Below are 25,569 nucleotides of genomic sequence, written 5' to 3'. Positions count from 1 at the left end.
CACCTCGACCCAGTGACCAGTAAGCTGGAAGATGCTTTAAGTGTAATGAACTGGGACACATAAAGGCCAACTGCCCAAAGAACCCCACCCGGGTGCAGGTCATTACACCACCATCACACCAAAGATCCCCAGGCCCAGATGCCTCTCAAATCGCCTTGGAGCGAAGGGAAAATTTGAGAGTGGGCGGAAAGAAGGTTACTGCATGGAGAGACACGGGGGGACCAATCAGGAAACCAGATTTTTAAAAGCTCAGGGAGGGAATGTTTGGGTGTGTGTCCCTTCGTTAACCCTTTACAGGTAAAAGAAACATTAACCCTTAGCTATCTGTTTATGACAGGTTGCAAGGAGGCACAGAGGCCAGAAGGCTGGTCCCATCTCCTCCCATTAATCCTCACTTTTGTGGGCTTTTACACCTGTCACGGAGTTCCCGGGCGACACTCTGGAACTGCTCCCTACAAAGCCAGTCAGGACTCTGGTGAAGTCTCCTCTCTCTGAGCAGACTGTCTTCAGGGCAAGAAGCTCACATGGCTTCCACCTTCCTGGGTCTGACCTTTGGAGCATTCAGCATATGACCCTGGGTGAGCCTCCCACAACGAGTCTGCCCTGGCGGGGTCCTGGGGAAGCCACAGGGTCCTGTACCCCCACTTCACAGTCAGACGTGACTCTTAGCAAGCCAGTAAAACAGAGGTTTATTAGATGACAGGAACAGAGTCTAAAATACAGCTTGTAGATACCGAGAACAGGATCCTTCAGCCGGGTCCATCCTGGGGGGCAGTAAGCCGGACACCCATGTCTGCACTCGCTCCTCGTCCCCAGCTAGCTCCAAACTGACTCAGCCTCCAGCCCCTTCTCCTCTGAGCTTTGTTCCTTTCCCGGGCCAGGAGGTCACCTGATCTCTTTGTTCTCCAACACCTTTAGCCATCTCCTTGCTGGGGGGAAGGGCCCCAGCCATTAGTTGCCAGGAGATAGTGTCGGCCATTTATGTGCACTGGCCCTTTGCTCTGCAACACTCTCACTCCCTAGAGACTTAAGAAATGCATAGGGGAAACTGAGGGCAGACACACAGTATTCAGAGGAAACATTAAGAACAGTCCCATTTTGTCACAACACCCAAATGTGGAACTGAATTTAGACCTGGCACAAGAGGCTCAACACTTGCCCAGTGATGCAGGGGGTTGTGCCCACTTATGCCAAAGCTAAATTTGGGTTTAAACCTGCAAATCATTTTAAGATTATGAGGGAAGGAGTGTATTCTATGTGTTCTATTCCCACACTTGGCACTGTAATCTTAGTGCACCTTCCAGTGCTGCATTAAGCTACATGACTACACATCTGTCACGAGTTGTTTGTTCTCTCAGCCTCTCACCGGGTGGAGACAAATGTGCAGGGGAGTGTCTTGTTTTGGTAGGGTTTTTTTTTTTAAAATGTGCATGATGCTCTGCATTTATGCTGGAGAAGACAAGGTCAAGGAACTGTGCCTTGCACGCCGGGTGGCAGGTGGTGAGGTTTGTGAGGGTCCTTAGTTCCCAGGAGAGTTCATCGCACAGTGTCCAGATCCCTTCCCGCCAAATGATTTAAAACCTTGCACCTTTCCCTAGAGACGCTGAGGCACGTAGCAGGTTTTTAGGGGAAGGAGTTCGGGTGGGACCCAGATACACAGGAAAGGGAGTGGGGAGAAATTACTGAGGAACAACATTTCACCATCTTTGCATTTGGAGCTTATTGGGTGCGGCTGTGCTGAGCAGGGAGGTAATAAGTTTGAGGCACATGGTGTCGGTGCTTCACCTTAGCCATGCAATGTTGGTCCCTGCTGCTCCAACCAGAAAAATAACACTGATGATCAGAAGCAACAGCTTCAGCACCTCCTGCTGCTCTAGTCACTCTGCCATCTGCATCGCGCTGCCTTTCTGCTGCGGAACCCATGCTCCCTGCTGCTTTAGCACCTGTTCTAGTGTCAACGATTCCAGTACCCATTTCAGAACTCTTTTCCTCAAACCGTACTCCTGGCCACTTCCACAAAATCACCTCCTGCTGCTTTAGCTCAGTCTCTTTCAGTGCTCCTGGACCTTCAACTGCTCCAGCACTGATGCCTGTGATCCATCGAGGCCAGCACCATAAAAACATAAGAACTGCCACAATGGGTCAGACCAAAGCTCCATCTAGCCCAATATCCTGTCTTCCAACAATAACCAGTGCCAAGTGCCTCAGAGGGAATGAACAGAACAGGTAATCAAGTGATCCATCTCCAGCTTCTGGCAGACAGAGGCTAGGGACACCATCCCTGCCCATCCTGGCTAATAGCCATTGATGGACCTACGCTCCATGAACTTATCTAGTTCTTTTTTGAACCCTGTTATAGTCTTGGGCTTCACAACATCACACCTCACCTACTCCTGTACCAATTGTCATTGATCAATTTACAAGCCCCTGCCCCCTCTGTGTTTTCTGCTTGTGCATTTTATCTGCTCCTGGATGGCTCCCCAGTTAGATGAACAGAACAGTTGAAAATAAATCTGATGAAATTGTGGTGGAAAGGAGGCACTTGGGAGCTGAGGGTGATCCAGCAGTAGAAAGAAAGTGTCAAACTTCCCTTTTGTGTAGCTGTGGGAGAGCTCTTGGGTAAGACCAGACTAACACAGAGAACATGTCCAGGTGTTTCTTTCATTGGCTGAATCAGCCGCTGTCTCCTGTGACAGGAATATAGATGCAATGGTTCTTTTTCACTCTCTGAAATTGCTTTGTAATAACAGTTGGAGTTGGAGAGGCATTTTTACTGATTAAACAATTGAGGCTATTTGTCTTTACAAAACCAAAAATACAGAGGTGTCTCTTGCATCCTAGATATACATTATACACTTTTATTTATTAGCAGCACCAGTCTCTGTAATCAAGCTGATGCTTATGATGGTTTGGTTGGCAACATTGGATTGAGATGAAATAAGGGGAGTGGAAATGCAAAGGAAATCTGATGTAAATATACTGAATAACAAGAGCTGGAGTAGAGGGAATTGAGAAGAGAGAGATCAAGCTTTGGCTTAGTGGAGGGAATATATGATCTAGGGGAAGAATTACCACAGAGACATTACTCTTTCCCTAGTGATTTCTGACCCCATTTTCCCCAAACATGATTTCAATTATTGGACACCTCATGCTTCCTGCAAATCCCCCTGACCCTTACGCAAAGCAAATGAGTGATTCCACATCTCAGACATTTCTGCAATTTAAACAGTCACATTTGTTGCACCCTGATCTGGAATGAGGTACTCCTGGTGGAATTATGTCTGTGGACAGGAAGAACACACTTATGTACTTTGTGGCTGCATCTGTTCTTCATTTTGCACATGCTTTGTATTTTCACATCTGTGTGCCGGGTCAGGTTGGTCTCTGTGCAGTATTTGTGTTCTGAATGTCTGCACACGCTTGTCCCTCTTTGTATATGTGTGATTTCTTGTCTTCATGTCTGCTCTGTCTCCTGTGTGACTTGGGACTAGGAAATGTGTTGGTTAATGTGTATTGTGTGTGTCTGCATGCACATGTGACATATTTATTTAGGAGAGTGCCTGTCTATTCTGTGTATTCTGTGAGTGTCTCTCTGAACATATATGTGCATGTGTAGATTTTGTGTGTGGTCTTTGTATATGTATGAACATCTCTCTGACAGTGGGTGTATTTATGAATGTGTTTCAGTGCATTTGGGTGCATGAGGCCCCTTGAGAGTCACTTGGAGGCAGTGGTTTATGCAAACCACTTCAGCTGTCGAATACTAGAGCTCTCCTTGGAGGGCCCTGCAGGCTGACTCAGTGCTGTTGTGTCTGAGTGAGAATCCCTCCAGCTGTTGCCTGGAGAGAGATGCTTGCTTTGGCTGAGACACATAGTGGTGTGATGGCAGTAGCTTGGATTCTTCAGACATCTGCACTTCCCTTTGGTTCCATGGATGAAAATTCCGTTACCTACCTTCCTGGGCAGACAGTCACAGAGTGATAGGAAGCCATTGCACCACCCCCATAAGGCCATTTGTCCTATCATAAATCAATATGACTGAATTCATTGAGATCATTCTAATTCCAGCATTGATGCTGGATTTTTGGTTCCAGTTCTTGAGGGCTTTTTATAAATGCCCTCTTCAGTCACTTGACTGACTGACTGACTCCTGCCAAACTATATTCATAACTTTGAGTTTCTTGTCCAGAACTGGGAGCTGCAACACACAGATTGGAGGAGAAACCAATTGAGCTTGAATTGCCTTGGTGGATGTATTTGTTGATATGGTATCTAGTGCACATAGTGTGTTTATGTATGCCTCGGTTACCTTTGCTCCGTGAAGCAGTGTGTCTGCCTGAATTGCATGTGCGTGCGTGCATAAATACAACCCATATACACACGTAGCTGGATTGCCATGTATGTCCTGTATATTTCGGTGGTTCTCCATGGATTTGATCTCAGCATGTGTGCATGCTGTCTCACGTGTGTTGATGTGCGTGTGTGCTATCTGACATGGTTTGGTCTCTGTCAGAGATTCCTCTGGTGGGTCATCTCATAATGGCAGAACTGAATCATTGTTATAGGCTTGGCAATCCCACGTGGAACTTTTTAGAATCTTGCAGCGCTTTTCATCAAAAGAACTCTGCAAACTTTCCAAAGTTATTCCTGTTCACAGCTTTCCATACAGACCTGATAGAAATAGTTTACATTTTTTTTAAATTGGTTGGAAATTTTTGTAAAAATACCTCCCCCCCCTTTTTTTTTTTAAAAGGGGAGTGTTGTCAAAGAACTGAAATTTTTTGATGAAAATAGGAGGCGGGGAAGATGTTTTTGTCAAAATTCAGTTCTTTGATGAAAACCCCTTTTAAAAAAATTAATTTGACATTTTTCATGAAAATTTCTGTTTAATAAATTTTTTTTTCTTTTTCTACCATCTGTATTTATGAATGATAGGTAGGAATGTATTCACCTCCATCTAAAGTGGTGACTAAATCTTCTGCATTGACTAGCTTGCTCTCCTTTTCACCTTCCTTTTTTTCCTGTGAATAAAGGGCTGGTGGTGAAGGTCAAATCATTTTAGTGATGAGGAAATTGAGGTGTAGAGGAGGACAAGTAACTGAGCCCAAGTCAGCACAGCAGAATAGTGGCAGAAATAGGGTTCGACGTCATTGTCTCCTGATTCCCAGTCCAGCGCTTTGTCCACTGGACGAGGGTAGCTTCTCTTTGACAACCTTGGAGATGGACACCATGTGTCTACAGAATAGGCAGGGCATGGGGAGATGCACAACAAGCTTGCCCACTTAATATCCCCCCTCCAGCCATTTCTAGGGACGAGATGGGAGCTCAGTCTCCATTGCTCATTCACTCGTTAGCCCCCTTGTTGGTGGCTTCAGCAAAAAGGCCAATCAGTGCTAGAAGTGATAATGGACAGCAGCCCGGTGTGAGGATACTTCACTGGCTTCTATTACTGAGAATAGAATGCAGATTACAAGGGCAAAAGTCTCCTCCGGCACATGCTTCGGTCTGGTGATGGTGAAAATGGGTAGGGACTGGAATGGAAGGAAATGGAACCCATGATCAGCCACCTGCCTCACCCTGTCTCTGTATCTTCGCTGTGATAATGAGGATACCGTCACTGAGCTGGGAGTAAACTTCTGGCGATGCTGCACTAGGCCAGGGGAGCAATTTCTGTTGATGCTGCGCAGCTGTGATGTCACTCCCTGGCACGTTACTCTAGTCTTTGGATCTGAATCACTCTTCAGAGGAGCATAGCTTAGAAAACTCAGTGATTTGCATGGGAATATCTCCTCTCCCAATTTGCTCTGTTTGTTCAGCAGGATCTTTAAACGCAGGTGCCTTTCTTTCTCCTGGCCATCAAGAGCTACAGTCTCTCTCTCTTCTCTTGCACATCTTTCCTTCTTTTTTCATGCCTCCCCTTCCCTGTGCCAACTTCAGACATTTCCTTCACTCCGGAGGATTGCACATGCCTCTTGAGCATATTGGAGGGGCGAAAAAGCAAGTCGTTCGTGTAGAAATCCAGAATTAAGAAGCTGGGAGGAGCAGAACCAGCCTGAGTGTCTTCATGTTGTCATCGCTTTAATGCAAAGGATTTTTGAAGCTTGTTGAAAAAGTTACCTTCCTGTATTTGGTTCTGGGAATCCTTTTTATCTGAACGTTTTCAAATGACCCCTGCAGCATCTTCTGTGAGCAACTAAGAGGTCATATGTTTCAGGCAGGATGAAAAGTGGCCACCTGTCTTGCTTGTACGATGCTCAGCTTGGAACTGAAGTCACTCTGATTTTATTTTGAGCTGACAACTGGATTCTTTTTTTTTTTTTTTTTTTTAGCAGTTGTGATTAATGCTCCAGGACAGTATATGGCTCAGTGATGTCAGGACAGCACAGTCTGTTTTTTCACTGCACAGTTGGTTCCAATGCAGCTGGGACTGATAGTTACCCAAAGTTTGATGGCTGTGTGAAATGAGTTGGCAGGTGCCTGCACAATTCTGGGATGTCCACATCACACAATCATCACAACCATTGTTATTCTTTGTATTAAGGTAGAGCTTGAGCAAGGTTTCTCAAACAGGGGTTGCCGCTTGTGTAGGGAAAGACCCTGGTGGGCCGGGCTGGTGTGTTTACCTGCTGTGTCCGCAGGTCTGGCTGATCGCGGCTCCCACTGGCTGTGATTCGCTGCTCCGGGCCAATGGGAGCTGCTGGAAGCGGCGGCCAGTACGTCCCTTGGCCCGCGCCACTTCCAGCAGCTCTCATTGGCCAGGAGCTGCGATCGGCCGGACTTGCAGATGGGGCAAGTAAACACGCCGGCCTGGCCCATCAGGGGTTTTCCCTACACAAGCGGCGACCCCTGTTTGAGAAACCCTGGCCTAGAGGCCACAACTGAGATTGAGGCCTCATTAGGTGTGGGGCCATGTGACTATATAATATGAGAGAATTTTTGTGGGATGTAGGTAGCTTTGGGTCTAAACGAGTGGTTCTCACTTTCTTCCACACTGGGACACTGTAATACGCTAACTTCCTCACCAGTCTGGGGAATTATCAGCCACAACAAATTGGTCTTTGACCCTTGGCACTGGGCTCCATTTACCATCCAAATGATCAGACTGGAAAACTTCCAGCTGGGGCTTCCCACCTGGAGCCATCCATCCTTCCTCTGGGACCACTACAGGAGACTGACTGTCCCTGCAGCTTCTTCCTGCTGTTCCCCCTCAAATGAGCTACTTGCTGCCTTTTAGAATCACTTACTCCCTTCCAGGTTGTGAATGACTAGGGCTAGCTGGGCCCAGGCTTCTGGCTCTTCAAAGGGGCCAGGCCACCCTGTTAGACACTCCTTGGGAGACATCTAGCTGGTCTCCTCCTCCCAGTTAGCAGTATGGGAAAACCAGGGTGATGGCACCCCAGAGGCTGAGAACCCTTAGACCAGGGGATCTCAAACTGGGGGTTGGGACCCTTCAGGGTTGTGAGGTTATTATATGGGGGAGTCGTGAGCTGTCAGCCTGTACCCCAAACCCCGCTTTGCCTCCTGCATTTATAATGGTGTTAAATATATAAAAACACATTTTTAATGTATAAGGGGGGTTGCACTCGGAGGCTTGCTGTGTGAAAGGGGTCACCAGTACGAAACTTTCAGAATCACTGCCTTAGACGAACCTGAACGACTTCCCTTGAAATGAAGGACATTGGAGAGGTGAGGTCCAAGGTGGAACTTGTGTGATGTTTCTTTGGATGAAGTTGGTGGCCTGCGTTCTCGTTGCCTGCCTTCTGTGAACTTTATGTCCTTTAGACAAGGTAATGTGTGCGCTGGGCAGGCCAGGGTGGAGAGGAAGCACAGCTGGAGAAACATTGCGCTAGGGTAGGGAGAGTCAGTTTCTTCAGCTTCTTTTTTGGATGGGGTGGGTGGAAGAATTGCCACTCGCTTTTCCTTGCCGGCTTTACTAAATTAGAAACTGGATTTTTGTTTGGTTGTGGTTTTTTAATTTGTTAGTATGGTGTTCTAGAATTACAGCGCCTTTTCCCCCATCATCTCCCTTGAATGCAGTCTTACTCTACCTTTTTTAATTTCACCGTGCAGCCTTCTTTATACAAATACAGAGGTAGTTAAAATCCCCGTTTTACTGCAGAAGAGAAAAAAGAAAGAGAAACGACAGAATAGATGAGCCCACAGCAACAACTGTTTAGAGAGAGAATCTCAGCGAAGCTGCTCCTTTTACTAATTAGAAATCTGGCGTCCTTTTGGGAAGGATAACATCTACATTTTCAGATTCCTGTTCTTGCTCCTAATTACTTCTCCATTAAATGAATAAAGCCGTTGTGTTGCGTACGTTTTACTTACGGAGTCGCTGAGCCAGAGAATATTGCCTGGAAATGTCTGTCTTCTTTCTTTTCTCTCCCCCACAATTTCTCCCCTCCCCTTCCCCCCGCATTGTCTGATTGAAAGGCTTGCAAAGGGATCCCTGGAGTACAGACTTACAGCTGCCTTATGCTGCCTTATGCGGTGTCTGCCTGAGGGNCGCAACAGATTAAAAAACTAAGTGAGTCAGAGGCTGATGCAAGCAGTTGGGCTTAGGGGGAAAAATTATGCCTGTGCATCCTTCCTGGAGAGCTGGAGTTAGGAGCTATGGTGGACTAAATAGGTCTGTTGAAGTCTGCAGGGTGCTGGTAGGAAACCGGATTGGAGGAGCTGGCTGGTAGTTATGATGGCTCTGTGCTGATTGATTCACTTGCAGTATGAAAATTCAAGAGAAGTTTCAAGTGCTGGATTGGGTCTATATTGAGAGAGTATATTGAGTCTTCACTGCACAGTTAACCTGGGCTCTTGCCTGGGTTTTAGCCCCCTGGTGCCCCCAGCTACCTATATACCTTTTATCTGGGTTTGGAAGTGCTTCAGTCTTGGGCCGGCTTTACCCAGCTGGGCAAATAGGTTAGAACCTGGAGTCCATTCTAACTGAGGCTGGAATTTGACCCCTGTGCAGTGAAGACATAAGCTAAGTTCCTTGACTGCTGGTAGCCCTCCAGTGCCTTGCCACAGTTCCCCCCGAAAGACAGACAACTTCTCCCACAATTGACTGGGAAAGAGTCATAGAGAGCTGTGGCCCAAAGAATTAGCGGACATGCCATCAGATACATACAGGCAGGTTCAGAGCCAGTGAGGACGTGGTAACTGGGTATAGTGTTGCAGTGGGGACACTCACACCTGGGCTAGGCTAACTTGGCTGCTCAGACCAAGTGCCGGTCACCTGGCTTCTCTGCAGGGAATGACCTGATTCTTAGAGCATCGCTTTGGTGATGTAAATTACAGTCACGCTCATTTTAGGGTCTCTATAGTGCCAGAATGGTGTGAAAGGGGCTCAGTGCCTCTGAGGGTTTGTCTATACTGGAAATTATTTGGGAAGATCTGTTCCTGATTAATTATTCTGGATTAACTCTGGGCATGGCTACACTTGCAGAGGTAGAGTGCTTTGAGTTAAACCCACCTTCAGAGAGCATAGTAGGGAAAGCGCTGCAGTCTGTCCACACTGACAGCTTTAAGCGTACTGGCGTGGCCACATTTGCGGCACTTGCAGCGGCATTAGGAGCAGTGCATTATGGGCAGCTATCCCAGCATGCAAGTGGCTGCAGTGTGCTTTTCAAATGGGTGTGGAGTGGGGTGGAATGTGACAGGGAGTGTGTTGTGTGTATGTGGGAGGAGAGAGAGTGGGTTTTCGGGGGACTGAGAGCATGTCAGCATGCTGTCTTGTAAGTTCAGACAGCAGCAGACCTCCCGCGCCCCCCACCTCTCTCTCAGACACACAGCATTCCATAGTAATGGTTACTTTGTTTCGGAGCAGATAAGCAACCGGCTGTCATAAACGTAGCTTTCAATATCTGCATTCCAGCAGTGATTCCAAAACAATGACAGGAGTGGCCACTTGACTTAAGGGGATTATGAGATGTTTCTGGAGGCCGATCAGAGCACAGTAATGCAACACCCTGTTCACACTGACGCCCGGGCGTTGTAGCCAAGGCACATCAAACGTTAGTCCACTCGCCGAGGTGGAGTACCAGGAGCGCTCTAGCCCTGGAGTCAGAGTGCTCTACGTGCCTTGCTAGTGTGGACAGGGAGTGAGCTAGGGCGCCCGTGGCTGCTTTAATGCACTCTAACTCACAAGGGTAGCCAAGCCCTCCAGTGTGAATGCTGGTATTCTGGAATAAGAGTCCCCTTTTCTGAATTAGCTTAATCCAGTCTGGAAACTAATTGGGAATAAGGCATTATTATTCTGAATAAGAGCATCCACACATGGAGTTAATCTGGTATAACTCATAGATTGACACCTTGCTTTATTCTGGAGTAACTTTCAAGTGTAGGCAACCCCTGAGAATCCATCCCAGGGTGTTGGATTAGCAGGATCTGTAGGACTAGTCAGTGTGCCAGGATAGAGGAGCTTGTTGCTGTTAGGATGGGTTTGGGCTGATCTGCAGTTTTCCGTTGCTGAAATTGAGAGAGATTGTGAGCAGCAGAGTGGCATGGGTCTGTGGGATGATGGGTGCTGGGCTGGGTGGGCCTTTGGCAAACAGTGCCTGGATCTGCAGGGAGATTGGCCTGGTGGCTAAGAGGAGCCCATTCCAGGCAGTAGTGGGTGGGTGGAAATAATCAGGTTGCAGCCATGCCCGAAAGAGAGAGGGAGCTGGCTGAGAAAGGTGACTCACAGAGACACCAGACCTCTGCTTCCTAATCCACTCCGCTTCCTTTCCCTCTGAAGTACCTGGCATTGGCCTCTGTCAGAAGACCGGCTCCTGGGCTAGATGGACCATTGGTCTGACCCAGTCTGGTTGTTCTTATGTTCTGCTTGAGCCACTTGTGAAGGGACATTCCCCCTACTCCCCAACTGCCCCCTTAAATCTGATTTCAACCTGTACGCCTCTAGCCCAAGATTAATTTTGGGAGATTGAAGCAAATGCAATGTACAGAGTTAGTGATTTAAACACAGAGACTGTCCAGAGTTCGTTTGTTGCTAGGGCAGAAGGGTGCCGGGGGGTGGGGGGAGGAGGAAGGTATCCCACTGCCTGTCTAAGTGGAGAAAGAGAGTTAAACTTTATTGGTGTGATGTACAGGTGAATGGAGCCAGGACTCTCTCTCTGCTGAGCATTGTTAAGCCTTCAACTGCGGTTAGTATGTAATCATTATAGGGTGCAATCTATTAGACAAAGCAATACACTTCTAAGGGAAGCTATGGAAATGCCATTGCTTGGGGCATTTAAATGTAGACTGGGAAAATAAAAGCATTACAAAAATATGTAGGGAACAATCTTTCAGGGGCAAGGGAATGGCTGAGAGGTGAGTAAGAACCATTAGACCAGATTTATCCCTGGTGTAATCCAATTGAAACTGAATTGATCAGTTTGGTCGCTTGTATTTTAGTATTCTATGAAATGAGGGAGGAAAAAGCCTGCTACCAAGCAATCTGGAAATGAGTTTTCACTTGGAAATTGGGTTGTGTTATAAGATGTGTTAATTAACATGTGTTAACTAACATGATGGCAAATATGATTTGATACTCAGTACAGGCAAGTAGTGTCCTTCTTAAAATCAAACTGCTAGTCTTGGAAGGTTAACAATGTCCAGCCGACTAACTGTGACTATCTGACATGATTTAAACATCGTAGCCCTTATCTCCATTAAATGCCAAATCATGTTTACTGTTTGTTAGTTAACGTGTTATAACATAGTCTGTTTCCCCCACTGTTGATAAGACATTCCTAAGGTCATTTTCCCTTTTCAGTGTTACTCATTTTCCCAAGAATGCTTAACTGGAGCCAGTAATGAAAAGTTTAAAGCCTGTATGTGTCCAATTTAGAAATGAGAGGTTGGGGGAAAATGTGTGTTTGATCTCTCTTCTGGAAACTGTACTGTTGAGTCCTTTTATGTAGGAACTGTGCTCCTCCAGATGAATTCTCATGGTTCAAAAGTTGATGGTGTATTTCCCCCCATCTACTTTGAATTAATTTGCTTTCATCGGTGTGAAATGGAGATAGGAGGTTTTAAAACTCTTTTGAAGGAAGGTGTAGTGGGATCAATAGCCATGATTGGAGTTCTAGGATTGGATTTGACATGTATCTCACAAAAAGATCACTCAGTGATCATTCTGTTTCTTTCTGAGTCACAAAGAACAGAGTTACCTGCTTTGTGGATTATGTCTTGATGCCATAGTCTGGAGGATTAAAAAAGACCAAATTGTTTATTCCCATTTTTGTATTGGATTTAAATTTTGTGCCAGGCAGACTGGGATCATGGTTACAGAGGAAAAAAGAATATCAGATCTCTATTTATTTGATCATTACAATAATCTCTGCATAAGGAAGAGATTGTGCAGAAATGGAAAACAGAAGATTTTGCTTAAACCTCCAAAAGAAAGAGAGGTGAGTAAAGAACTCTAACAGTCAAAGTACAGTAGCTATTCATGCAAGATTTGGTGTGTTTTCTTAAATCGCCAGCTCCTGGACTCCTGTGATTTTGTGACAATTTCAGCTATTATTTAAATTCCAGCCCTCCTGGTTACAGACACAAGGTTCAAAACGTTATTCGAGTGCACCCAAAAAGGCTCAGAAACTAAAAGGAAGTAAAAAGAACTTCATAGTTATTTATTTTTAAATTTTAAGATTTTTAAGTCAATTTCACAACTCTTGAGGGCTGGACTCATGATTATTTAATACTTGGCATTGCCCATAGTGAAAGTTGAACCAAATATTTGAATCAGTGCTAACCAAGGCCCCAGTCCTACAGCTGGATCCATGCAGTGGAACTGTGCAGAAATCAAAGAGGGAAATGAACATCAAATTAAACGATGGCAGGGAAAAAAAAAAAAAAAAAAAAAAAAGGAGGGGTAAGGGATAAGGATTAATACATAAAACTTTATTGGTTGATTTAAAATTATGAAACAAAACGCTCTGGATTGAAGAACCTCATCTCAGAGCATATATTTTGTCTTCATTATGCCACTGAGAAGGTGTTAATATACAATGTACAGTGTATTAATCACCCCTCCAACTTCCAAATGTGAAATGCATCATTAACACTCATGTTGTTTTCAATTAGTTTGCTGCATTGGAAGGAAGGGAGGGAAGGCACAGGTGTCCATTGCATGGGTATCCATTGCAGAATTGGGGCCCAAGATTGCAAAGGAAGTCTGACTCTGTTTTACAGAGATAATTCAGTGACCCACAAATAGAAACTTCTGAACTTTTAGGGTGCACTTACTTCATGCTTTTAAGCTTTTCTCCACTACCACGAAGGCTGGAAATCAATCAAATATTCACTTGACTCCAGGAGCTGGGGCTCTAGGAAAAATACGAAATATCACAAGACTCATGATCAAATCATGAGAGTTGGCAGCGCTGTTCATTATTGTTCAGTGCTCTGCAGCTTGAAAAGTCTGCTCTCCAACAGGGAGCAGAAACAATGCATGTGACTCATGTGACTGATCACACACCACAGTTTAGAAATGAAATAAAGACCATAAAGAGTTAACTGGGTTAATCTACCCAGTGGTGAAATTCCTCCCTGTGCAGGGGGTTAGCATGAGGTCTATGAACCACTAAAGCTCTATTTTTAGGACCTCCAATGAAGAAGAATCATAGAAAGATCAGCATGTAAATGGAATAACGCGTGGGATTCATGATGATCTTTACTCTTGATGGCTAAGTCGGTCGTTTCTGGTTTTATATGTGGTATTTTCAGTTTCTTTTTATTAGCCCAGGGGTTTTTCTTTTTTCCTCTTGCAAATTATACAGCTGCTCAAACTTTACTCACAATGCGAAAATAAAAATAAAAAAAATTGGCCTCTCATTGCTTGATTTATTGTCCAAACCCTTTATAACAAGATTTCTAGTCTCATAAAATATTAAATACATCCATAAATTGAATATCCCATTTTGATATGTTTCATGCCTCATTTGCTTCTGGAGTCAAGGACAACTTCACATTTTTCATGGCAAAAGGCCCAGATCTGTCTTACTTTTTTTTTTTAAACTACTTTCTTTTTTACCTACATCCGTTTGCATTAAGTCTTGACAACCATAGCAACCTATACCAGTGTGTAGTTTCAAGTCTTGAGCCTGGAGATCAGGTAAGAACAGTTTGCCTTGGTCATCCCATATATGAAACCATTTGGGCCAGATACATATTAGCCACCTAAAAGGGACCACGGTAATAGGGAAGGGACCAGCTACAGTTAGGCTGTAAATTTTAGGCTCAGACAGGCAGGCAGTCCCGTCTCTCTCTAAAAGTGTCATCTTTAAACGAAAGGCTGTTTTGTTAAACAGCTCACATGATGTAATGAGGGCATTAGATGGGATTTGCTGCCACTGTTAGGGGGCAATGCACATAACTCCTGTTAATTAGAAAAGGCTCAGGATCTGTCTCAGTCCTGATCTATGCGGGAGTTTTTAGTTATTGCTTCTCACTTTGGGGAGAAACATCTAAATCTTGTTGCTTTCTGATCCGCAGTGTGAGCTCATCAGCACGAAGAGTTTTCCAGCCTCTGCAGACCATAGTAGAGGGCAACCTGAACTACCAGTTAGACCAGGTGGCTGGACTTCCGGACACTTGGATTGAATTTCCTGTTCAATTATTTGGCTTGCTATATAACCTTGGGCGAATCATTTTCGATTCCTGTGTTGGTCCATTCCTCCTTGGGGAGAGTAACACACATTCCCATTCTGTTAAGGGCTGTGAGATGAAATGTGCTGTATCGATACATGTGTAAAGTATTGGGCCCCAGTTCTCCATTGCTCTGTAACCTTACAGGGGACACAAAATGGGCTGAGAGGACCACCAGGGAATACTGTGTGTACAGGGGGCCTTCCCAGTGGTTAGAACTGTTAGAGCCACCCTCAACCAGTCCCTGCTCCTAATTCCTGGACTAGGGGGCAGGCCAGGGAGCCTGGGAGCATGGTCAGAATGCATTGGACTCCAGTTCTTCTCTGGTGCCAGCAGCTCATAGATGGTCTTAAGAAGAGTGTAAGTTAGAGCTGAATGCAGTGCTGGAGAAACAGAGGCCAGGGCCCATATTATGTATTTAATCTCACATCTCCCACCCCAAAACAGAATACGTACTCTGTCCCTCCCTGGATCCTGTGTGCCGCTTTGAATAGGATACTCTCCTTCCACTCCTGACCCTCTATGCAGAGAACTGGAAAGGTCTGTATTATTATTATTTATAAATCTCATATGCATCTTGGTTTATCTGGCTGAGATTATCCTGCCTGGATGCCAGAAATCAAAGGGGGAAATGAACATCAAATGAAATGATGGCAGAGATGAGACTCCTGAAGGAAACAGAGGACGGGAATTCTCAACTAGGGAATATTCCCTGGCTGGCTCCAGCTAGACTGACAAGGTTGACCTTTCCCAAGCTGAACCTAGGAGGCTCTACTAACACCTTAGAGATGCTTGTCTGGGCAGGCAGAAGGTGTGTGTGTGGGAGGGTGGAGGTGGGGAGTGACACAGATGCTGTGAGGAGTCCAGTCTGTTTCTCCCTGCCAGAGACGGAGTTAGTCTAAGCAGAACTGGATCTATCCAGAGCATGAATCATGAAGCCAGGTCTTTCACCTCAGAGATACCCTCAAGGGGGTGTCTACAATGCAGTTCACCACGTAGCTGGGACAGTCTGAGTACGATGTCCTATCTTGGTTCAGGGAGAGGAATGGTTCCAGAACTTTGATCTGAGCTCTGTTGCGTCTCTGGAAATGCTTGAATTGTCAGCCTTTATTATGCCTTGACCTGGGGCTATATTCTGGTTTTCTGAGTGCTGCTCCACTACAGGGGGGCCTGAAAGCCAGCCAGCTGGATGGATGGTCTGTAAGGATATGAGCCTTCCTGGTGATTTGGATCTTGCACAGTGAATTTCGTTTGGGGTCGTGTTTCCGTAGGGCCACCCAGGTGATGGTGCTTCTCAGATAGACTAGAGATTATCCTGCAGAGTTGGCCTTGAAATGGGTGATCTAGGTTTAATGGCGGAATCTATATTTACTGAAGGCTGGACTTTCAAAAAAGAGGCAGATTTTCAAAGAGCTCAGCACCCAGTTTGATTTTTGAATTGAATTCATTTGAAAATCTGGCCATTTACTTGGGTGTCTAAGTGGGACCAGGTCGAGCTTTGGAACAGCAGGAGCATTAACAGGTTAAGGTTAAAATATTATAAAGTGCCTAAGTCCCATTTTCAAAAGCAACAGGCATGTACATATATGTTTGCAACTAAATGTAACCTTTGTACTAAATTTTCTACTTTTTCCTAACTAAGAGGATTTTCTATATCTACACACATTTATTTAGGACATTGTATAGCTTATCATACATTTATTCAGATTCTCAATTTTTACATTTTTTATTATGTTAGAAAATTGTGAATGATGCATTTTAATTTACTAGAAGATTAATGTTTATAATTTTGTGTCAGGCTCTATTTGGATGGAAATTGGAGTTCAATTAAATACACAAAACAATATTTTAATAGTTGTTTTTAGTAGTAACATAAAACTACCCTGAATATGCTAGATACATAAAAAGCTTTTAAAACTGAGTTATTAAAGACAGGAAATGTTACCTGTAGTTAATAAACTGGTTGATTGTTTCTTGTCATCATATCTTTCAAGATTTTAGAACTAGTAGATATCATCCTCTCCCCATGTAGTTTTTATTGAGAAATTGGAAGAGAAAAACAAGTTTCCTGCTTTTTCAACTTTCTATTGCTTTTTAACTAAACTAATTGAATGAACTGGAATGAAGAGGTTATTTTCACATTTAATTTTAAATAGGTCATTTTAAAAAATGTATTTAATTTAAATAAAAAATCAGATTAAAATATTAATTTATTTTTACTTACCCTGGGCACTTATGAGCGTAAATCCCATTGGCCTTCATTGACTCCTAGACTATCATTTCTATTGATATTTAGGTGCCTAAAGTTGCAGACAGGCACCTTATCTGTTAAAGGGCTAGTTTTCAAAAGCACTTATTTGCATCTTTAGGTTTGCAAATGCCACTGGTAATCTTACCCGTAAGAGTGTCTCATTGAAAGTCTGTGTGATTTAGGCCCATAGATGCCTGTCACTTTTGAAAATGGGACTTAAGCAGGTTTGAAAATTTTACCCTTAATATATTAATGCTCTTGCCTCTCCAATCTTGACCTGGTCAGAGCCTATCTGTGTCTTTAGATACCGGAATCCTTTTGAAAATCTGGTCCTAAGTGCCTGAGTCAGTTTTGACAATAGGATTTAGACTCCAAAGTCATTTTAGGTGCTTTAGAAAAAGTTACCCGTAGTCTATCGCGGGCACCATAGAACATCTCATATAACCACGTCAATTCAACGTTGTTCTGCATCTCAGCAGTAGCAGGTCTCTGTATGTGGTAGACAGGCAAGAGTTTCACCCAAAGTGGTTTTTCTGATCCTGAGACTTTCAAAAACACAGTGCGCTTTCATGAGAAAAGCTGCCTTCCCTCCCTTCCTTCCAATGCAGCAAACTAATTGATAACAACATGAGTGTTAATGAGGCATTTCACATTTGGAAGTTAGAGGGGTGATTAATACACTGTATGTTGTATATTAACACCTTCTCGGTGACATAATCAAGACAAAATATACACTCTGAGATGAGGTTGTTTATTCCTTCGTGTGCTTATTGTGTTCTTCCATCTTTTAATGTCTTGAAATACAGGGTTGCCAATCCAGAGGGTTTTGTTTCAAAGCATAATTTTAAATTAACCAATAAAGTTTTATATCTTAATCCTTATCCCCCACCCCACCCCCACACATGCACTCTTTATTTTTGGTTGGGTAACTGAAATGCAATGCACAAAGCAAATATAGATGTACAAAATGCTGTTTCTTCTCCATCTGGGAAGATGATGAAGGACATGATATGGCCTTGAATCCACATCTGATTTTTTTTATCGTTGGTGGGAGACGATCTGTTCTGGGAAAGAGGGCTAGTAAAAGGTAACATATTAGAAGTTAGGGAAAGCTTTCTTCTCTTCCTGATTGTTAGTGGGCTCTGGCATCCATGTAACGTAAATTATTGTGATTAATTGCCCTTGTGGAGTCTCTGGAAGGGCTGGGGGCTGAAGCCTTTAATTAACCCATAAAGCAGTCAGAAGTATTGTGTGTGTCCATGTGACATGCAGGAATCAGCACCCTTCTTTCTCTCTCTGTGTCTAGACTTAACTCAGAGCTGCTGCTGTTTGTATTAATTTCTATACCACACGATGTGTGTGCGTGTTGCTTGCTTGTGTCTTGGAAACCCTTCCTGCCCTTCAGTGTATGCAGCTGAAAATCTTTCTTTGGAAGGGAGGTCAGTGGTTTAGGCCCTATTTCTGCAATCTCACCCACGTGGGCTGCTCCCTGGGCCAATACAGAGCTCACTGATTTCAGCAGAAACCTGTGCTGGTGAGGGAATCCAGCCACACAGATCTGATTGCAAGGATTTAAATCCTATCTGGGCAACAGCCATCACAGGGCCAGGAAACCCAGCTTCAACACAGCGCTAAGCTGTTAGTGTAGACAGGATTTAGCCACGTCCTTGTAACCGAGTGATATCCTTGGACAGCGCAAGGCTTGAATCCAGTCACGGGGAAGCAATTATACTCAGGCTACACTAAAATGTCTAACTGTGTTCTAATGGGATCTTGGTGCCATGTCTCATGATTTACAAGTCTCACAATCCCAGGAGTGTTTTTTTCTAAACACCCCAGATCCTGGAGTTTTGTTATTTTATGACAATCTCAGCTTTTATATATTTTTTAATATATTAAAAAAGAAAGTAAAAGCAAAAGTCTCTTCCATTTATGCTAGTCAGTGGGGCTCAGCCATGCAGAGCACTAGGTTTTAAGCCCCTTAGCGGGCAGCTGTAGCAGTTTCAAAAACTTCTTCTATGGACCAACCCCTAGACAGTGGCATAGACTCACAATCTCTTAGCACGAGTTGCACAAGCACTGATGCTAATGAGTGGTCTTGTCGACTCCACTGAGACCGCTTCGAGTAGTAAGCATTGTCTCACCGGGATTATTCACGGTCACCAGCACTATACCTGGCAGTGACTGTGAGCAGAGTCCGGCCCTTATGTTGTAACATAACTGGTGTAGGCGGATGCATGGGGTGGCAGTTGATTGTGTAATTCACTCCTGAAATGGAAGGCGATCACACAATTTATATCACATCTATAACTAAATATAGCACCAGGCTTAAACAACAAATATAGCTGTTCTTGGCCACAATTTTTCTCCTTTGGCAAAGTCATTAAAGGAATAGAGAGGGGCGGGGGAAGGCGAATCTGTCACCATCCACTCTGCATATTTTGTTTTGATTGATGAAAATGAAAATCTGAGGAGTGAAATCCTAGGGAGAGTGGTCAAGTTTTTTTTCCAGCCTCTTATTAATAAATATCACCTGGTGTTGCTATTTCCACTGAATTGGTAAAAATATCCTCAGTTCTATCCCATTTGTCAAAGGAAAAAACCAAAATAAAACAAACAAGCCGTAGTAATTACCGCTTGAGGTTTTTAGTATTTATTGACTTTTTGAATGTTGATGAATGGGAATGTTCTTTATTAATTAAATTACCTGACGAACCTTCCCCAGTCAGAACTGTGATGAATTTATCCCATTCTGGCAACCTACTAACCCTACTTCTATCCTCCCACTAGGCCACATTTGCATGCAGCCAAGACATGCCAACTCCTTCTCTCTATTCCCTTTGTGTGAAACAATAATCGGCGCAAATGAAGCCCCTAGAGCTGTTTGATGGCGCATCCTACCTGACTCACTTGGCTCCGTCTCTCTGCCGCTGCAGCAGTATCCTGTGGCTGTGTGTATGATCTTAACGCAACTGTGGTTTGACTGATTTTTTTATATGGTTTGCTTGTTGGTTGGTTCTAATTACTTTTCTAGGAATAATAACTAAAAAAACCACAGATTTCAGTATTCCCCTTACAGAAAAGTCTTAAAGAATTTAATCAGAATGAGATGAAAGGTGTTCAGTGGAAACGACTCAGAAAAACGATGTAATTTAATAGAACATTTTAACCTGTTTCTCTAGTAATTTTCAAGCCAGCTGTAGCAGGGGTGCCAAGTTTTATGAAACTACAGAGGGTTGCAGGGATCTTCTACTGTCCTGTTTTGTCTACAGGAGTTGGAACCCTGCAATAAATCTGTGACTGTTGTCTCTCTCATCATAATTGTCTCATGGGTACCTTATGCTCTCCCCCAGTTGGCCTGGCTTTCATTTTATCCTTGGATTACAAGCTCTTTGGGGCATGGACTGTCTTTTCCTTGTATGTTTGTACAGCTCAATGAGCCTTATAGGTGCTACAGTAACCCACTGGTGAGTGTGTGCTACGTTACCACCATTTAAATTTTAATAAATCTGGGGAGTAATTTCTGCTGACTCACTGTGGCAGAGGGAGGCGAGATAGTTCCACTAAGGTATAAGAAATAAAGATGTGACTTTGCTAGCAGAGAGAACAAGGGGTTGCGGGCTCCTGTAGGAAACACTGGGAACTGCCATACTTAGGGAGAAAGCTTGGAGGCTCTATGTGGGTTGTTGCCTATAAAGGCAATCCCCCAACAAGGGCATACGTTTGACCTTGCACCTCCTGTGGAGACTTCATATGGGGAGCCGGGTGGGAATGCTGCTTCCTCACTGCAGCCTGTAGAATTTGACTGGCTAATTCTATGCCTGCTGTAGAATCCTAGAGATAAACAAGGCAAGTGAGGTAATAGCTTTCATTGAACCAGTTTCTGTTGGGGAGAGCGAAAGCTTTCAAGTGTACACAGGGCTCTTCTTCAGCTGTGTAAGCTGGTCTCTCTGGCCAACAGAATTTGGTCCAGTAAAACATGTTACCTCACCCACCTTGTTGGTCTAATATCTTGCACCTGACATGGCTACCCCACTGCATATGTAGAACCCTGTAGGTGGCCTTAAATATTCTACAGAAACCTCATCACTCTCTATTAAATTCCATGGCCCCTTACCTTGTAAGGGCAGCCTGGACATTTTCCATAAGGGCAGCATGGACATTACAGATCCCCTGATGCTTTTCACTATGTTTAGGAGCTTGCTGAGGTGCTTTTGGCCACAGCTACCTCTTCCGTTGCTCTTGTGTAGGAGGCTGTGCTCCACTTGGCGGTTACCCTACACCCCAGAGATAGCTGCAACGGTTGCTGTCTGTCAAATATGTTGTAAGGATTGCAAGTTAGGGATGATTTTACTCAACTAGCTTGATGTGAGCAACCCAGGATGATTCACCGTCTGTGACAGCAGCCAGGATGTGATCTCAGGGTCAAGAAGGAGGTTTTATGATTATTCGCATACAGGCCCTTCTCTGTTACCACCTTCATGCGGTAGATTGGAGTAATGCCAAACTATCATAATCGACAGGTTGAGTCCTCGTGTTCCAACCTACTTGGCAGACTGCAATGGCTGCTGCTGGGTCAATATCCCAAGTAATAAAGAGCCCTCAGGTTCAGCTTAATAATAGGTTGTAATGACTTCAGGGGAGTTATTCTGACGTTCACATTCCTGCTCTCTGCTGCCACAGCCAGCGCTCATACCTGTGTGTGTATCGACATCGATGCATGTCATGATGACGGTGGTTTCTTCTGGCTGCAATCTCTGCATGTCAGTGTTTAAAAGCTGAATGTGGTAGAGGAGCAGGTTTAAAATGGGAGCAGGCTGTTGGCATAGCACATTGGAATGGGGCATATGGTGGCATAGCTGGGAGAGGGGAGCAGGGCTTTTGAATGGAAGGATGTGGAGAAAATATGGGAGAGTGATGGGTGGGGAAGGTTTGCTGTTTTCGCAAGCCTATGGATGAACAATATTTGGCAGGCCTGCTCCAAAATCCACTGAAGTCAATGGAAACACTCAATTCACTGCGTTTTGGATTGGCCGCTGTAGGAGCCAGGTGTTACTGACCAGTGAGCCAGATCCGTGTCTGCTTTCACTCCAGTGACTGGTGCAGTTATGCTAAAGATGAGTCTAGTCCATTGCCCCCAAAGGAACAGTTACATCCCCTCTTTTGTCAATGACAAGCAGATTATGCAAGTCTGTCAAAACCTCCATGTAGGCTTCTGCTTCTGGGTTGTTTTAATTCATGAAGGATTCTAAAACGTTCCTTTTTTAATACCGCTATAAAAAAGGAAATTAAATCACAAATACTTGCTATAAAATCATGACGTTGGTGGGAGTCTAAGATTAATCCATAGAGGCCAGTAAATTATAGGTTCAGGCTCTGACTGCTTTCCCAACTCACTGTCATACAAAAGGCACAGAGCAAAGGCTCACCCAACGTGTATACTCTGCAGCATATGGACTACCTCTAGCAAGAGGTGAGTGCTCCGGTTCCGATCCAGCCAAACATTTCAGGACATGCTTCACTTTAAACCTGTGAGTAATTTGTTTGAAGTCAATGAGCTTCCTCGCGGGCTTGAAGTTAAGCATGTGCTTAAATGCTAGGATGGCAGCTACAGTGCTCACAAGTTGCAGGATTGGGTCCCTAGAGACATGCGTTCTGCAACAGAACAGCTTTTCTGCCCCCAAAACTGAATGTTCTGAGTGCATTGGGACGCGCATTAGTGGGGGCTTTGTATGAAGTTGCATCCACAGAAATCAGACCCGGCTTAGCCAATGTGCAGTTGCACTGGTTTAGCAGAGGGATGGTTGGGCCAAACTTGAGCAAATGGTGTTGTGACCTGGGGCATTGGCGCTGGTGCGGGAAGTGACTCACAGACCTGCTGCTGGCATCATCACACCAGGCCGGAGGTGACCCGCCAGGCTGAGAACCCGGAGGTAGGAGTGGAGTCAGGGATACTGCTCCCATCAGCAGTGGGGCTGCAGCTCAGGGAGAGATGGGACCAGGAGTGCACACAGGGCAGCGTGCCCCTGATCCTCACAAGGAGGGTAGCATCACTGCAAGCCTGGCCCCTGTCTGACCCCACAAACCTCTCCCTTGCCTCCTATCCTTGCACCCACTGAATCAGGAAACTACATCTGTCTCTGCGATGCACCCTAGAATCTTAGCATTAACTGATACTTGGTTCTTCTGCAGCCCTTTGCAGCTGTAGCTCTCCAAGCCCTTTACAAAGGATGGCACGGCCTCATCCCGCACAGTTATTCAGTCTCACAGTGTCCACAGTTACTGATACGTGAACCTCGGAGAGGTGCAGCACTGCAATTTGGTGACGCTGCCAGCATGTCACAACCCGTTAGCCAAGCAATGCGTACCTCTTGGGTCTGTGAAAGTGAGCTAGAAACGTCTGGAGAATCACCTCTTGTGTCTAGCTTCTGGTTGCTCCGGAGACACCTACCACTAGAGAGTTTTCTCCTGGCATTCCATCGCTCTGCCCCATATGCGACCTGAGAGTGCAGAAGGAAGAGTGAAAGTGAGGAGGTGGGAGCGAGGTAATCACACTGGCACCCTGCCTTTTCTCCGTGTCCTCTCCTTCCCCATCTCCAAACTTCCAAAGGTTTGGCTTGCATTTTGGGAGAAGATTTGGTGCAAGTTGTTGAGATGTAGCAGGGGAGAGAAGTGATGGTCCCAAAGTCATCCACCCATATCCTCTCTTGGGGCTAATGGCAACCAGTCCTGCAAAGCCAATGGCTGGTCTTGACATCTCCTATAGTACAGTACAGTAAAACCTTAGGGTTACGAGCTGACCAGTCAACCACACACCTCATTTGGAACTGGAAGTACGCAATCAGGCAGAGAAAAAGGCAAACAAGAGGCCAAAAAAAGAGCAAGTACAGTGCTGTGTTAAACATAAACTATTTACAAATATAAAGGGAAAGCAGCATATTTCTTCTGCATAGCAAAGTTTCAAAGCTGTATTAAGTCAACGTTCAGCTGTAAACTTTTGAAAGAACAACTATGTTTTGTTAAGAGTTACGAAACTTTCAGAGTTAGCAATGACCTCCATTCCCGAGGTTCTACTCTACCTACATTCTGCTCCATTGTGTTGTAACTATTTATCCTCCATCTCTTCTTTTTGCAACGTGTACGTGGTTTTGACAGTGAGGTGAGAAAGGATTGTCTAGTGGTTAGGACACTAGCTGAGGACTTGGAAGACCCGTTCTACCACAGACTCCCTTTGTGACCTTGTACAGTCACTTAGCCATCATGTGCCTCAGTTCCCCATCTGTAAAATGGGAATAGTACTGTAGGGGGCAGGGTGTGAGGACAAATACATTGGAGTGTGAGGTACTGAGATACTGCAATAAAGGAGACCAGGTAAGTACCTAATATTAGGTTTTTAGATTTGGCACCATTCACCTGTCCAACACCTGTCGTTTCTGATGTGGCTGGCAGTATTCAGGTGTTTAAAATACCTTTCTCTGACCAGAGCAAGACCTCCCCCCCCCCATATTCTCTCTACCTGGCCTTTTAATAGCTAGACACATACTGTGACCACTCCCACCACCCGGGTGCCCCCGTGGATCTTGACAGGTGAAGACCTTACTTCAGCTTCCTTTAGAAAGGGAGACTTGCCTAGTGGTTAGGGTGCTATCCTGGGAAAGGAGTTCATTTCACTACTGTGCCACCTAGGGTTTGAGGGGAAGGTTATACCGCTGCTGGAAAGATACAATGTTCTGCATCGCAGCCTGTTGGCTGCTGAAGGATGCAGTTAAGCGGGACGATCAGAGTTTTGCTTCCCAAGCTGGTACCATCCCCATTTATTCTAATTGTATCTAGCGCTTTTCATCAGCAGAGCTCAAAGAGCTTCCCAAAGGAGTATCATTATCACTTCTTACAAGTTGGGAAACTGAAGCACAGAGAAGGGCAGTGACTTGCCCACAGGCAGAGCTGGGAATAGAACCCAGGTGTCTGGACTACTAGTCCAGGGCTCTCTCAGGTAGGCCTCGCTGCCTCCCTTAGCAGGCTGGGATTCTCCAGACTTTTCATTTGCTTTTGGACCTACCGACTATAATGAGAGTCTGTTCTACACGTACTCATGTTTGAGACCATAAAGAGCGTCCACATGCTGGCTCAGAGCTCTCTGCCCTGTGCTGACAACAACAAAGTCAGAGACAAGCTACAATCACTCACTCACTCCTACCAAGCAGCAGATGTGAATACAAATCGCAACACCTCAGGCACCAGCCAGTGCTCTGCTTTCACCTAATTCTCCTCAGAGGCTGGGTGGAGTGGAAGGGTGATCCCTGGCTAGGGTGCCAGCCTGGGACTTGGGAAACATGCATTCAGTTCCTTGTTCCACCCCAAACTCCCTCTGTGACCTTGGGCACATCCGGCTCTCTGGGCCCCAGTTCCCATCTGTAAAATGGGGATAAAAGTGCTACCCAGTCTCAGGTGCTCAGATATTGCTGTAACACCGGTCTGCAATTTTTGAGAAGTCGTCTGCTTCAGAGATAAAATGTGGTATTTATTATGTGTTTTGATGTGCTGAATTCAAATATGACAATTAAAACAACTGATTGGCTACTGTTTCTAAGATATTTAAGTTTTTACATTTTATGTCTATGTATATTGTGTAGATAGTAGAGTTTTAATCATAAATTGTAAACCTAGGTCTTTTCATGTGTTTA

At 44.8% G+C, this 25,569-nt stretch overlaps 1 protein-coding gene and 1 long non-coding RNA gene across 2 annotated transcripts in view; one reads left to right on the top strand and one right to left on the bottom strand.

The window, feature by feature from the left end:
* The window catches only part of GRIK4 (glutamate ionotropic receptor kainate type subunit 4), a 317,557-nt gene that overhangs the window by 58,257 nt on the left and 233,731 nt on the right, over positions 1 to 25,569 (top strand). The gene's annotated exons all lie outside the window — the stretch shown is intronic.
* LOC142047910 (uncharacterized) overlaps positions 17,181 to 25,569 on the bottom strand; it is a 25,030-nt gene continuing 16,641 nt past the window's right edge. Inside the window, exons 2-3 of the long non-coding RNA XR_012657230.1 lie at positions 23,254 to 23,385; positions 17,181 to 19,153 (exon numbers count right to left, since the gene is read on the bottom strand). This is a non-coding gene — a long non-coding RNA (uncharacterized LOC142047910). The remainder of the gene's footprint in view (positions 19,154 to 23,253; positions 23,386 to 25,569) is intronic.

Source organism: Chelonoidis abingdonii, chromosome 18, assembly GCF_003597395.2.
Source record: "Chelonoidis abingdonii isolate Lonesome George chromosome 18, CheloAbing_2.0, whole genome shotgun sequence".
NCBI lineage: Eukaryota > Metazoa > Chordata > Testudines > Testudinidae > Chelonoidis > Chelonoidis abingdonii.
Note: the sequence above shows the minus strand (reverse complement) of the source record. Positions and strands in the feature narration are given on the sequence as shown.